Genomic DNA, 13610 nt, shown 5'->3' on the forward strand with positions numbered 1-13610 from the left:
TTTCTAGGCTCCAGCAGGGCACATTTTTGAGAATTTACCTTTAAGACGCATAAAAATGGCCCCTGATTAAAATACATATTTTTTGTGGGAATTTTTGCCATTGATCCCCATCTAGTATGTCACTGTCCATGTTGTGGGACTATTTGTGCACTTCTAGTAAGTATTTGGTGGCTGAAAATATGACCTGAAGGTTTTTCAGGTTCGCCTGCTATTAAAGTGAAGCATAAATCTAAATGGACAACTGATGTTACATGGTATGTTGAAGTTTACGTTTAGATGGCTGCTCCTTCCTGCTTCGTAACTAAGCAATTCTAGAACACAGTTGATTTGGGAAAGGAAAGCATAATAACTCTCAATTTTATAAGAACATACTACCGTACATGTCTGTAAAAGGAGCTCCAGCCCTGGAGTGTGAGGGGACCCAAAAGCTGGTCACATGGAAGATACTAGTATAATAAATGGCACACTGTAGGTCATGACCCCTGGTATAGATTTGCACTAGGGTCCAGTAGTTTCATCCTACACTTCTGATTTGAAATCCCTCATATTTTAAATCAAATCTAATTCATTTGAAATCCCCCATATATTAAATCAAATCTAATTGATGCTAAAATTCACTATCATGGCTTTAATTTGCTATTTCGGCGCCGCGGGGGTTAATCGGAACGGGATTTCGGCTGAAATCATTCAGCCGGCATCCCGTAACAATGCAGGGGGGGGGTCATTTGACCCCCCCGTATCGACGATCGCAGAAAACCGCAGGTCAATTCAGACCTGCGGTTTTCTGCGTTTCCGGTCCATTCGGGTGTCCTGTGACCCGATGAACCGGAAAAAGACTGCGATCGGTGGCGTAATTATACACCACCTATCGCAGTCCGAGGATTTGGAGAGGCGGTGCTGGCCCTGGTGCTGAACACTGCTGTCCAGGGTGCTGATTGGTGCAGGGGAGAGAGGCGCGAGATTCAAACTTCCTGCGCTCCTCTCTCCCCTCCTCTTCCTGTCCAGCACCCTGACCGTGCAGCACCGTCCAGCGTCCAGCTCCTGAGTCCCCCTAATCGTAATCCATCACCCTCCTGCACCCATCGCCACCCAGGTAGGTTAGGGTCAGTGAGGGAGAGGCACCGTTAGGAAGGGAAAGAAGGGAAAAGTTAGGGGAAAAAAAAAACTTTTACACTAAACTTTCTTTTCTTTCTTTCTGATCCATCTATCAGACCCCAGACTCCCCCTGCCATTGCCCCCCCCCCCCCCCCACCAGCCCCCCACCAGCCCCCCACCACTACACCCCTCAAGGTATTCAAAAGTTACTTTACAAACTATGTTAACCCTTTAGGTGTTCCACAAAACTAAATAGCGAATGTAGAAACAATTTTAGATTTTTTTTTGTTACATTGCCTCAAAAAAGAGTAATATAGAGCAACCAAAAATCATATTTACCCCTAAAATAGTCCCAAAACAACAACCACCTTATCCCGTAGTTTCCTAGATGGGGTCACTTTTATGGAGTTTCTACTCTAGGGGTGCATCAGGGGGCTTGAAAGGGTACATGGTGTAAATAAACCAGTCCAGCAAAATCTGCCTTCCAAAACCCATATGACGTTCCCCTTCTTCTATGTCCTGCCGTTTAGCCAAATAGTAGTTTATGACCACATATGGGGTGTTTCTGCAAACTACAGAATCAGGGCAACCCATTTTGAGTTTTGTTTGGCAGTTAACCCCTGTTTTACTCCTGGAAAAAATTGATTATATTGGAAAATTTTCCAAAAAATAGAAATTTCTAAATTGTTTCTCCATCTGTCAATAACTCTTGTGGAGCACCTAAAGGGTTAACAAAGTTTGTAAACCCAGTTTTGAATACCTTGAGGGGTGTACTTTCTTAGATGGAGTCACTTTTTTGAAATTTCTATTCTAGGGGTGCAACAGGGGGCTTCAAATGGGACATGGTATAAACAAAACCAGTCCTGCAAAATCTGCCTTCCAAAACCCATATGGTGTTCCCCTCCTTCTATGTGCTCCCGTTTGGCCAAACAGTAGTTTACGACCACATATGGGGTGTTTCTGCAAACTACAGAATCAGGGCAACCCATTTTGAGTTTTGTTTGGCAGTTAACCCTTGTTTTACTCCTGGAAAAAATTGATTATATTGGAAAAATTTCCAAAAAATAGAAATTTCTAAATTGTTTCTCAATCTGCCATTAACTCTTGTGGAAGACCTAAAGGGTTAATACAGTTTGAAAAAACAGTTTTGAATACCTTAAGGGGTGTAGTTTCTAGAATGGGGTCATTTTTGGGAGGTTTCTATTATCGAAGCCTCACAATATGACTTCAAACCTGAACTGGTCCATAAAAAGTGGGATTTTGAAGATTTCTGAAAAATTTAAAAATTTGCTTCTAAACTTCTAAGCCTTGTAACATCCCCAAAAAATAAAATATCATTCCCAAAATGCTACAAACATGAAGTAGACATATGGGGAATGTAAAGTCATCACAATTTTTGGGGGTATTACTATGTATTACAGAGGTAGAGAAACTGAAACTTTGAAATTTGCTAATTTTTCAAAATTTTTGGTAAAAATTTTATTTTTTTTATGCAAAAAATTAACTTTTTTGACCCAATTTTAGCAGTGTCATGAAGTACAATATGTGACGAAAAAACAATCTCAGAACGGCCTGGGTAAGTCAAAGCGTTTTAAAGTTATGAGCACTTAAAGTGACACTGGTCAGATTTGCAAAAAATGGCCAAGTCCTTAAGGTGAAATAGGGCTGAGTCCTTAAGGGGTTAAATCCATTTTTCCAGTTACAAAGCAAGGGTTAACAGCCAAACAAAACTTAATATTTATGGCCCTGATTCTGTAGTTTACAGAAACACCCCATATGTGGTCGTAAACTGCTGTACGGGCACACGGCAGGACGCAGAAGGAAAATAATGCCATACGGTTTTTGGAAGGCAGATTTTGCTGGACTGGTTTTTTGACACCATGTCCCATTTGAAGCCCCCCTGATGCACCTCTACAGTAGAAATTCCCAAAAAATGACCCCATTTTAGAAACTACACCCTTCAAGGTATACAAAACTGATTTTACAAACTTTGTTAACCCTTTAGGTGTTCCACAAGAATTAATGGAAAATAGAGATCAAATTTCAGAATTTCACTTTTTGGAAGATTTTCCATTTTAATCAATTTTTTCCAGTTACAAAGCAAGGGTTAACAGCCAAACAAAAATCAATATTTATGGCCCTGATTCTGTAGTTTACAGAAACACCCCATATGTGGTCGTAAACTGCTGTACAGGCACACAGCATTGCGCATAAGGAAAGGAACGCCATACGGTTTTTGGAAGGCAGATTTTGCTGGACTGTTTTTTTGACACCATGTCCCTTTTGAAGCCCCCCTGATGCACCCCTAGAGTAGAAACTCCCAAAAAGTGACCCCATTTTGGAAACTACGGGATAAGGTGGCAGTTTTGATGTTACTATTTTAGGGTACATATGATTTTTGGTTGCTCTATATTACACTTTTTGTGAGGCAAGGTAACAAGAAATAGCTGTTTTGGCACCATTTTTATTTCTTGTTATTTACAACATTCATCTGACAGGTTAGACCATGTGGTATTTTCATAGAGCAGGTTGTCACGGATGCGAAAATACCTAATATGTCTACTTTTTTTTATTTATGTAAGTTTTACACAATGATTTTAAATAAAAAAAATCATGTTTTAGTGTCTGAGAGCCATAGTTTTTTCAGTTTTTGGGCGATTATCTTAGGTAGGTATGATTTTTGCGGGATGAGATGACGGTTTGATTGGCACTATTTTGGGGTGAGTATGACTTTTTGATCGCTTGCTATTACACTTTTTGTGATGTAAGGTGACAAAAAATTTCTTTTTTTAACACCGTTTTTTTTTCGTTTTTTTTACGGTGTTCACCTGAGGGGTTAGGTCAAGTGGTATTTTTATAGAGCCTGTCGTTATGGACGGGGCGATACCTAATATGTATACTTTTTTTTATTTATTTAAGTTTTACACAATAATATCATTTTTGAAACAAAAAAAAAATCATGTTTTAGTGTCTCCATATTCTGAGAGCCATAGTTTTTTCAGTTTTTGGGCGATTGTCTTTGGTAGGGTAACATTTTTTCAGGATGACATGACGATTTTATTGGCACTATTTTGGGGTGCATATGACTTTTTGATTGCTTGCTATTACACTTTTTGTGATGTGTTTTTTTTTTTTTACAGTGTTCACCTGAGGGGGTTAAGTCATGTGATATTTTTATAGAGCAGGTTATTACGGACGCGGTGATACTTAATATGTATACTTTTTTTATTTACTCTATACTGACAGGGAATGTTCCACAGGATTGGCGCATGGCAAATGTGGTGCCAATATTCAAAAAGGGTCCAAAAACAGAGCCTGGAAACTATAGGCCGGTAAGTTTAACATCTGTTGTGGGTAAACTGTTTGAAGGTTTTCTGAGAGATGCTATCTTAGAGCATCTTAACGGAAATAAGCAAATAACGCCATATCAGCATGGCTTCGTGAGGGATCGGTCATGTCAAACTAATTTAATCAGTTTCTATGAGGAGGTAAGTTCTAGACTTGACAGCGGCGAATCAATGGATGTCGTGTATCTGGACTTCTCCAAAGCATTTGACACTGTACCACATAAAAGGTTAGTATATAAAATGAGAATGCTCGGACTGGGAGAAAACGTCTGTAAGTGGGTAAGTAACTGGCTCAATGATGGAAAACAGAGGGTGGTTATTAACCACCTCCGGACCGCTGTACGCAGATTCACGTTCCGGAGGTGGCAGCGCTGCGCACAATCACGTATATACGCGTCATCTCGCGAGACGCGAGATTTCGCTCAAAGCCGGCCCGCGCATGCGCATCGCGGGCCGGCAAAATTCAAAGAAGAAGTTCGTCACCAGCCTGCCAGCAACGATCATTGGCTGGCAGGCTGGCGATTTTCAAAAAATCCAATCAAAAGTCATATAACAGATCATATTAGTAAATATGATCTGTTATATGGCTTCTCTGCTTCTCTGCTGGTCCTTTTCGTCGGTTGGATCCAGCAGAGAAGCAGACTGAACTGTGAGTACACCAACACTACACCTTAGCCCCTGATCACCCCCCTGCACCCCAATTAACCCTTTGATCACCCCTTTGATCGCCCCTGTCAATCACTAGTGAAAGGAAAAAAAGTGATCAGTGTAAACTGTCACTTTTTTTTTTTCACTGGTATTGGCTGTTAGGTTTTAGGGATAGTTTAGGCCCCTTGGTTAGGTAGTTAGCATCAGTTAGCGCCCACCCCACCGCACTGCAGTCACTTTTATTCGCTGAATAGCGTATCGCTAATCAGCATTTGTACTTTTATAGTATCTGTAAGTGATCAAAACTGATCACGGTCAGATCTATAATAGTATTAGTGTCACTTTAGTTCGCCCTCCACCCAAAACGCAGTGTTTGCCTGATCAGGCCTGATCGGTCGCCCACACGTGCGTTCACCCACGCCCGCCCCACTGCAGTGACAAAAAATATATATTTTTTTATCACTGCACATTCATTTTACACGCACTGCAGCGATAAAAAAATCAGTTTTGATATTTTTTATCAACCGCAGCGGCCTCCGGTACTTCGCTAGCCTCCCCTTTGTAAGACAGGCTTGCTTTTTTTCTTGGGTAGTCTCAGGGAATACCCCTAAATTTAGTAGTCCAAAATGTCAAACAGGGGGTATTCTTCTGAAGAGGCCTACAGGATACTGACCCAGTCGGATGAGGAGTGGGAACCCTCATCTGATGAATCTAGCGGGTCAGAATATGAACCTGTGGAAAGCAGTGGCTCTCTGACCCAAAGTTCGGACGAGGAGGTGGAGGTCCCTGGCAGCACCAGGCGTACCCGGCCCCGTGTCGCTAGACCACAGGTTATGCAGGATCCGCTTCAAGAGCAGCAGAGTGGGGCTGTCGCTGCCGGATCACGTGGTGAGGCATACACCAGCAGCGCAGCCCTCCCTGGACCTAGTACCAGCACTGCCGTACAACATGGTGACGTGGCGAGCACCAGAAAGGCAGTTGAAGCTGGTACGGTGGCACGTGCACTAGTTACCCCGTCGCAGCCACCGCACAGACAGGCCCGTAGAGCCCCTAGAATCCCTGAGGTGCTGGCAAACCCTGATTGGCAGTCACCAACTTCAGCCGCACCTGTAGTTCCCCCTTTCACCGCCCCCTGTCTGGAGTTCGGGTTGAGACGGCTCAAATCGGTTCGGCCCTGGGATTTTTTGAGCTGTTCTTGACTGCGGAGCTCTTGGACTTAGTCGTGGCAGAGACCAACCAGTATGCCACACAATTTATATCCGCCAACCCGGGAAGCTTTTATGCCCAGCCTTTCCGGTGGAAACCAGTCCAAGTTTCCGAACTTAAATTTTTTTTGGGCCTTCTCCTCAACATGGGCCTGACAAAAAAGCATGAATTGCGGTCATATTGGTCAACGCACCCGATTCATCACATGCCCATGTTCTCTGCTGCTATGTCCAGGGCACGATTTGAGGCCATCCTCCGTTTCCTGCATTTTAGCGACAACACCACCTCCCGTCCCAGAGGCCACCCAGCTTTTGACCGGCTCCACAAAATTCGGCCCCTCATAGACCATTTCAACCAGAAATTTGCAGATTTGTATACCCCCGAGCAAAACATCTGCGTAGACGAGTCCCTAATACATTTTACCGGGCACCTTGGCTTCAAACAGTACATCCCAAGCAAGCGTGCCCGGTATGGGGTCAAATTGTATAAGCTTTGTGAAAGGGCCACAGGCTATACCCACAAATTTCGGATCTATGAGGGAAAAGATCAGACCCTGGAGCCGGTCGGTTGCCCTGACTACCTGGGGAGCAGTGGGAAGACAGTCTGGGACTTGGTGTCACCCTTATTCGGCAAGGGGTACCATCTTTATGTGGACAATTTTTACACAAGTGTGGCCCTCTTTAGGCATTTGTTTCTAGAACGGATTTGCGCCTGTGGCACCGCGCGAACTAGTCGCGTGGGCTTCCCCCAACGGCTTGTAACCACCCGTCTTGCAAGGGGGGAGAGGGCTGCCTTGTGTAACGAAGAACTGCTCGCGGTGAAATGGAGAGACAAGCGTGACGTTTACATGCTCTCCTCCATTCACGCAGACACGACAATCCAAATTGAGCGAGCAACCCGTGTCATTGAAAAGCCCCTCTGTGTCCACGACTATAATGCGCTCATGGGAGGGGTGGACTTCAATGACCAGATGTTGTCTCCGTATTTAGTTTCCCGCAGAACCAGACGCTGGTATAAGAAGGTGTCTGTATATTTAATTCAATTGGCGCTGTACAATAGTTTTGTTCTCTACAGTAAGGCTGGGAGAACACGATCTTTCCTAAAATTCCAGGAAGAGATCATCGAGAACCTCCTTTACCCAGGAGGTTCCGTGGCCCCATCCACCAGTGTAGTTAGCCGTCTACACGAGCGACATTTCCCCAGTGTCGTTCCTGGTACCTCAACCCAACCGTCACCCCGAAAAAGATGTCGTGTCTGTAGCAGGAGTGGAATAAGGCGTGACACCCGCTATTTCTGTCCTGACCACCCTGCCCTATGCTTTGGTGAGTGTTTCAGGAAGTACCACACACAGGTACACCTAGCATAGGGATTGCATCTCACAGGACAGGCACACAGGGCTATTAGGGCCCTTTTACTCACAGCTGCTGCAAACCTCTCCTTTCACCTGGGATAAAGTGCATAACGTACTTCGCCACATCTTTGGGCGATTTGCGCTTTGCACATTGTCCCATGGGGAAGGAGAGGTTTGTTCTATAAAGGTAAAAAAAACTAAACAAAAAAAAAATTACCGGTAAGTAAAAAAGTTAAAAAAAGTTAATATGTTCTGTTCTAAAGTTAATAAAGTTATTGCTTTGCGGCCTGGTTTTTTCTTTTTTGTTTTGTTTTTTTTACCTTCCAGGTGGACCAACCGATCGACCAGCTGCAGTACTGATGTGCATTCGGACAGAAGCATTGCGCTGCTGTCAGATTACACGCAAGTCGGTGTATGCGGCGCTGCAAGACGAGATTTATCCTCTGCAGTAAAAGATATGTTTGCCGAGGCATATGAGCTGAGGAGGTGGCGGTGTTCATATACTTTGGCAAACACTTTGTATATATAAAAAAAAAATCCCGGCAATGATTTATTCATCCACATCGATTGATGTGAATGGAGAAATCTGGTTTGCCAGGGCATACGAGCTGAAGTGGGTATAGATGTTGGGCGGAGCTCCCATGTCCTGGCAGACGCCTTTCCCCTCCTTTTTCTTTTTTTGGCAGAGATTTTTTCATCCACATTGATCGATGCGAATAAAGAAATCTGTGCCGTTCATTTTTTTCTTTCAGCCCAGAGGCTGAACGGAAAAAAAAATCTCATTACCCGTATGCTCAATATAAGGAGAATAGCAGAAACTCCTAATGCTGGGCATACATGTAATGATTGCGGAGACCCTCAAATGCCAGGGCAGTACAAACACCCCACAAATAACACCATTTTGGAAAGAAGACACCCCAAGGTATTCGCTGAGGGGCATATTGAGTCCATGAAAGATTGAAATTTTTGTCCCAAGTTAGCGGAAAGGGAGACTTTGTGAGAACAAAATCAAAAAAATCAATTTCCGCTAACTTGTGCCAAATTTTTTTTTTTTCAATGAACTCGCCATGCCCCTCATTGAATACCTTGGGGTGTCTTCTTTCCAAAATGGGGTCACATGTGGGGTATTTATACTGCCCTGGCATTTTAGGGGCCCCAAAGCGTGAGAAGAAGTCTGGTATTCAAATGTCTAAAAATGCCCTCCTAAAAGGAATTTGGGCCCCTTTGCCCACCTAGGCTGCAAAAAAGTGTCACACATCTGGTATCTCTGTATTCAGGAGAAGTTGAGGAATGTGTTTTGGGGTGTCTTTTTACATATACCCATGCTGGGTGAGATAAATATCTTGGTCAAATGCCAACTTTGTATAAAAAAATGGGAAAAGTTGTCTTTTGCCAAGATATTTCTCTCACCCAGCATGGGTATATGTAAAATGACACCACAAAACACATTCCCCACCTTCTCCTGAGTACGGAGATACCAGATGTGTGACACTTTTTTGCAGCCTAGGTGGGCAAAGGGGCCCATATTCCAAAGAGCACCTTTCGGATTTCACAGGTCATTTTTTACAGAATTTGATTTCAAACTCCTTACCACACATTTGGGCCCCTAGAATGCCAGGGCAGTATAACTACCCCACAAGTGACCCCATTTTGGAAAGAAGACACCCCAAGGTATTCGCTGATGGGCATAGTGAGTTCATAGAACTTTTTATTTTTTGTCACAAGTTAGTGGAATATGAGACTTTGTAAGAAAAAAAAAAAAAAAAAAATCATCATTTTCCGCTAACTTGTGACAAAAAATAAAAAGTTCTATGAACTCACTATGCCCATCAACGAATACCTTAGGGTGTCTACTTTCCGAAATGGGGTCATTTGTGGGGGGTTTGTACTGTCTGGGCATTGTAGAACCTCAGGAAACATGACAGGTGCTCAGAAAGTCAGAGCTGCTTCAAAAAGCGGAAATTCACATTTTTGTACCATAGTTTGTAAACGCTATAACTTTTACCCAAACCATTTTTTTTTTACCCAAACATTTTTTTTTTATCAAAGACATGTTGAACAATAAATTTAGAGCAAAATTTATATATGGATCTCGTTTTTTTTTGCAAAATTTTACAACTGAAAGTGAAAAATGTCATTTTTTTGCAAAAAAATCGTTAAATTTCGATTAATAACAAAAAAAGTAAAAATGTCAGCAGCAATGAAATACCACCAAATGAAAGCTCTATTAGTGAGAAGAAAAGGAGGTAAAATTCATTTGGGTGGTAAGTTGCATGACCGAGCAATAAACGGTGAAAGTAGTGTAGGTCAGAAGTGTAAAAAGTGGCCTGGTCTTTCAGGGTGTTTAAGCACTGGGGGCTGAGGTGGTTAACGGTACATACTCAGATTGGGTCACTGTCACTAGTGGAGTACCTCAGGGGTCAGTATTGGGCCCTATTCTCTTCAATATATTTATTAATGATCTTGTAGAAGGCTTGCATAGTAAAATATCAATTTTCGCAGATGACACTAAACTGTGTAAAGTAATTAACACTGAAGAGGACAGTATACTACTACAGAGGGATCTTGATAGATTGGATGCTTGGGCAGATAAGTGGCAGATGAGGTTTAACACTAACAAATGTAAGGTTATGCACATGGGAAGAAATAATGCAAGTCACCCGTACATACTAAATGGTAAAACACTTGGTAATACTGACATGGAAAAGGATCTAGGAATTTTAATAAACAGCAAACTAAGCTGCAAAAAACAGTGTCAGGCAGCTGCTGCCAAGGCCAATAGGATAATGGGTTGCATCAGAAGGGGCATAGATGCCCGTGATGAGAACATATTCCTACTACTTTACAAATCATTAGTCAGACCACACATGGAGTACTGTGTACAGTTCTGGGCTCCTGTAAACAAGGCAGACATAGCAGAGCTGGAGAGGGTCCAGAGGAGGGCAACTAAAGTAATAACTGGAATGGGGCAACTACAGTACCCTGAAAGATTATCAAAATTAGGGTTATTCACGTTAGAAAAAAGACGACTGAGGGGAGATCTAATTACTATGTATAAATATATCAGGGGTCAGTACAGAGATCTATCCCATCATCTATTTATCCCCAGGACTGTAACTGTGACGAGGGGACATCCTCTGCGTCTGGAGGAAAGAAGGTTTGTACACAAACATAGAAAAGGATTCTTTACGGTAAGAGCAGTGAGACTATGGAACTCTCTGCCTGAGGAGGTGGTGATGGTGAGTACAATAAAGGAATTCAAGAGGGGCCTGGATGTATTTCTAGAGCGTAATAATATTACAGGCTATAGCTACTAGAGAGGGGTCGTTGATCCAGGGATATATTCTGATTGCCTGATTGGAGTTGGGAAGGAATTTTTAATCCCCTAAAGTGAGGAAAATTGGCTTCTACCTCACAGTTTTTTTTTTGCCTTCCTCTGGATCAACTTGCAGGATAACAGGCCGAACTGGATGGACAAATGTCTTTTTTCGGCCTTATGTACTATGTTACTATGTTAATTTTTACACAATAACAGCATTTTTAGAACAAAAACAAATTCTGTTTTAGTGTTTCCATATTCTGAGCCATAGTTTTTTTTATTTTTTGGGCGATTGTCTTAGGTAGAGGCTAATTTTTTGCGGGATGAGGTGACGGTTAGATTGGTACTATTTTGGCGGGCCTACGCCTTTTTGATCGCTTGGTGTTGTACTTTTAGTGATGTAAGGTGACAAAAAAATGGTTTATTTAGCACAGTTTTTTTTTTTCTTTTACGGTGTTAATCTGAGGGGTTAGGTCATGTGATATGTTTATAGAGCCGGTCGATACAGACGCTGAGATACCTAATATGCATACTTTTCTTTTTTTCCCTATTCTTTACAAAAAAAAATTTAACTTTATTTGGGGAAAATGACGTTTTTTGTTTTTTTTTACTTTAAACTTTAAATTTTTGGGGGGAAAACTCAATTTTTTTTAGAAAAATTAAACTTTATTTTTTGTCCCACTTTGGGACTTCAACTTTTGGGGGTCCGATCCCCTTTACAATGCATTCCAATACTTCTGTATTGGAATGCATTGGCTGTATGAGTAATACAGTGTGTATTACTTATACAGCTTCCTGCCTGTGAGATCCAGGGGGCTGGATCTCACAGGCTCTCCACCAGAAGGCAGCCTTGATGCCTAAGGAAGGCATCGTGCTGCCATTCATGCCATCGGGTCCCCGCCGGACATCACATGTGCCGCGTTCAGCGCTGACTGCGGCACATGAAGGGTTAATGCCCCGGCATCGGTGATTTCACCAATGCCGGCGCATGCAGCAGGGGTCTGGCTATCAGTGACTGTCGGACCCCTGCTGCGGATCGGGCGGGAACAGCTCCTGCACCCGCCCGATCCCCATGAAGAACATGTACGTAGCGGGTCTTTAAGTCCCGCAAAGAAATTACATACATGTACCTCATGGGTCCTTAAAGGGTTAATACAGAATGCTTAGTAAAATGTTGCTCGATGGGTTAAAAAATATGAAAAAATTAACTCACCTCATCCTGTTGTTCTCGCAGCCGGCATCATCTTCTTTCTTAATCTTTCAGGACCTGCAAAAGGACCTTTGATGATGTAATTGCACTCAGGTGACGTCAGCGCAGGTCCTGCTGAATGAAGATAGAAGATCTCTATCTTCTATCTTCATTCAGCAGGACCTGCACTGACGTCACTGCGCTCACCACGTGGTGAGTGTGATTACGTCATCAACGGTCCTTTTTCAGGTCCTGAAAGATGAAGAAAAAAGACGATGCCGGCTGCACGAACCACAGGATGAGGTGAGTTAATTTATTTTTATTTTTTAACCCCTCAAGCAACATTTTAGTAAGCATTCTGTATTAAGAATGCTATTATTTTCCTTTATAACCATGTTATAAGGGAAAATAATACAGTAAATTGACTTTTATCAATTTACTAACATCATCTCCTAGCAACCATGCGTGAAAATCGCATTGCATCCGTACTTGCTTGCGGATGCTTGCGATTTTCACACATACCCATTCATTTCTATGGGGCCTGCGTTGCGTGAAAAACGCAGAATATAGAACAAGCTGCAATTTTCACACAACGCACAAGTGATGCGTGAAAATCACTGCTCATCTGAACAGCCCTATTGAAGTAAATGGGTCCGGATTTAGTGCGGGTGCAATGCGTTCACCTCGTGCATTGCACCCACGTCGAATTCTCACCCGAGTGAATGGAAAAATAAAAAAGTTATGGCTCTGTGAAGGCTGGGAAAAAATGAAAATGAAAAAAAAAATGAAAATTGCTTGGTCATTAAGGCAATGACCAAGCAATTTTCCATTTTTTTTTTTCATTTTCCTTTTTTCCAGCCTTCCCAGAGGCCTTCACATAGCCATATGAGAACTTGATTTTTGTGGGACAATTTGTACTTTCTAATGGCACAATTTACAGTTGCATACAAGCGGGAAAAAATTCCAAATGGGAGGGAATTATAAAAAAAAAAAGCCACAGTTTTATGGGTTTTGGTTTTACAGAATTTTCTATGCAGTAAAACTGACATGTTACTTTCATTCCCTAGGTCAGTTTAATTACAACGATACCACATATGTATAGTTTTTTTATGTTTTAATATTGATTATTGTTATCTCTATAACTCTTTTATTTATATGTGTATGTTGCTGTGTGAGGGCTCATTTTTTGCAAGCAATCTGTACTTTTCATCGGTACCATTTTTGTGTATGACTTTTTAATGAGTTTGTTTTGGCCATTTTGACTTTTTTTCTGTTTCGCCATTTGCCATAAGGAAGAAATATTTTTATTTTTTAATAGTACGGGCGTTTTTGCATGTTATTTTAATTTTGGGGTAAGGGGGGGTGAATTAAATTTTTATATATTTTTTAAATAATATTTTTAAAACTTTAAAACTCTTTAAAACTTTTTTAAACACTTTTTAATAGTTTCTTAAG

The sequence above is a fragment of the Bufo bufo genome, chromosome 4 (genome assembly GCF_905171765.1).
Source record: "Bufo bufo chromosome 4, aBufBuf1.1, whole genome shotgun sequence".
Classification (NCBI taxonomy): Eukaryota; Metazoa; Chordata; class Amphibia; order Anura; family Bufonidae; genus Bufo; species Bufo bufo.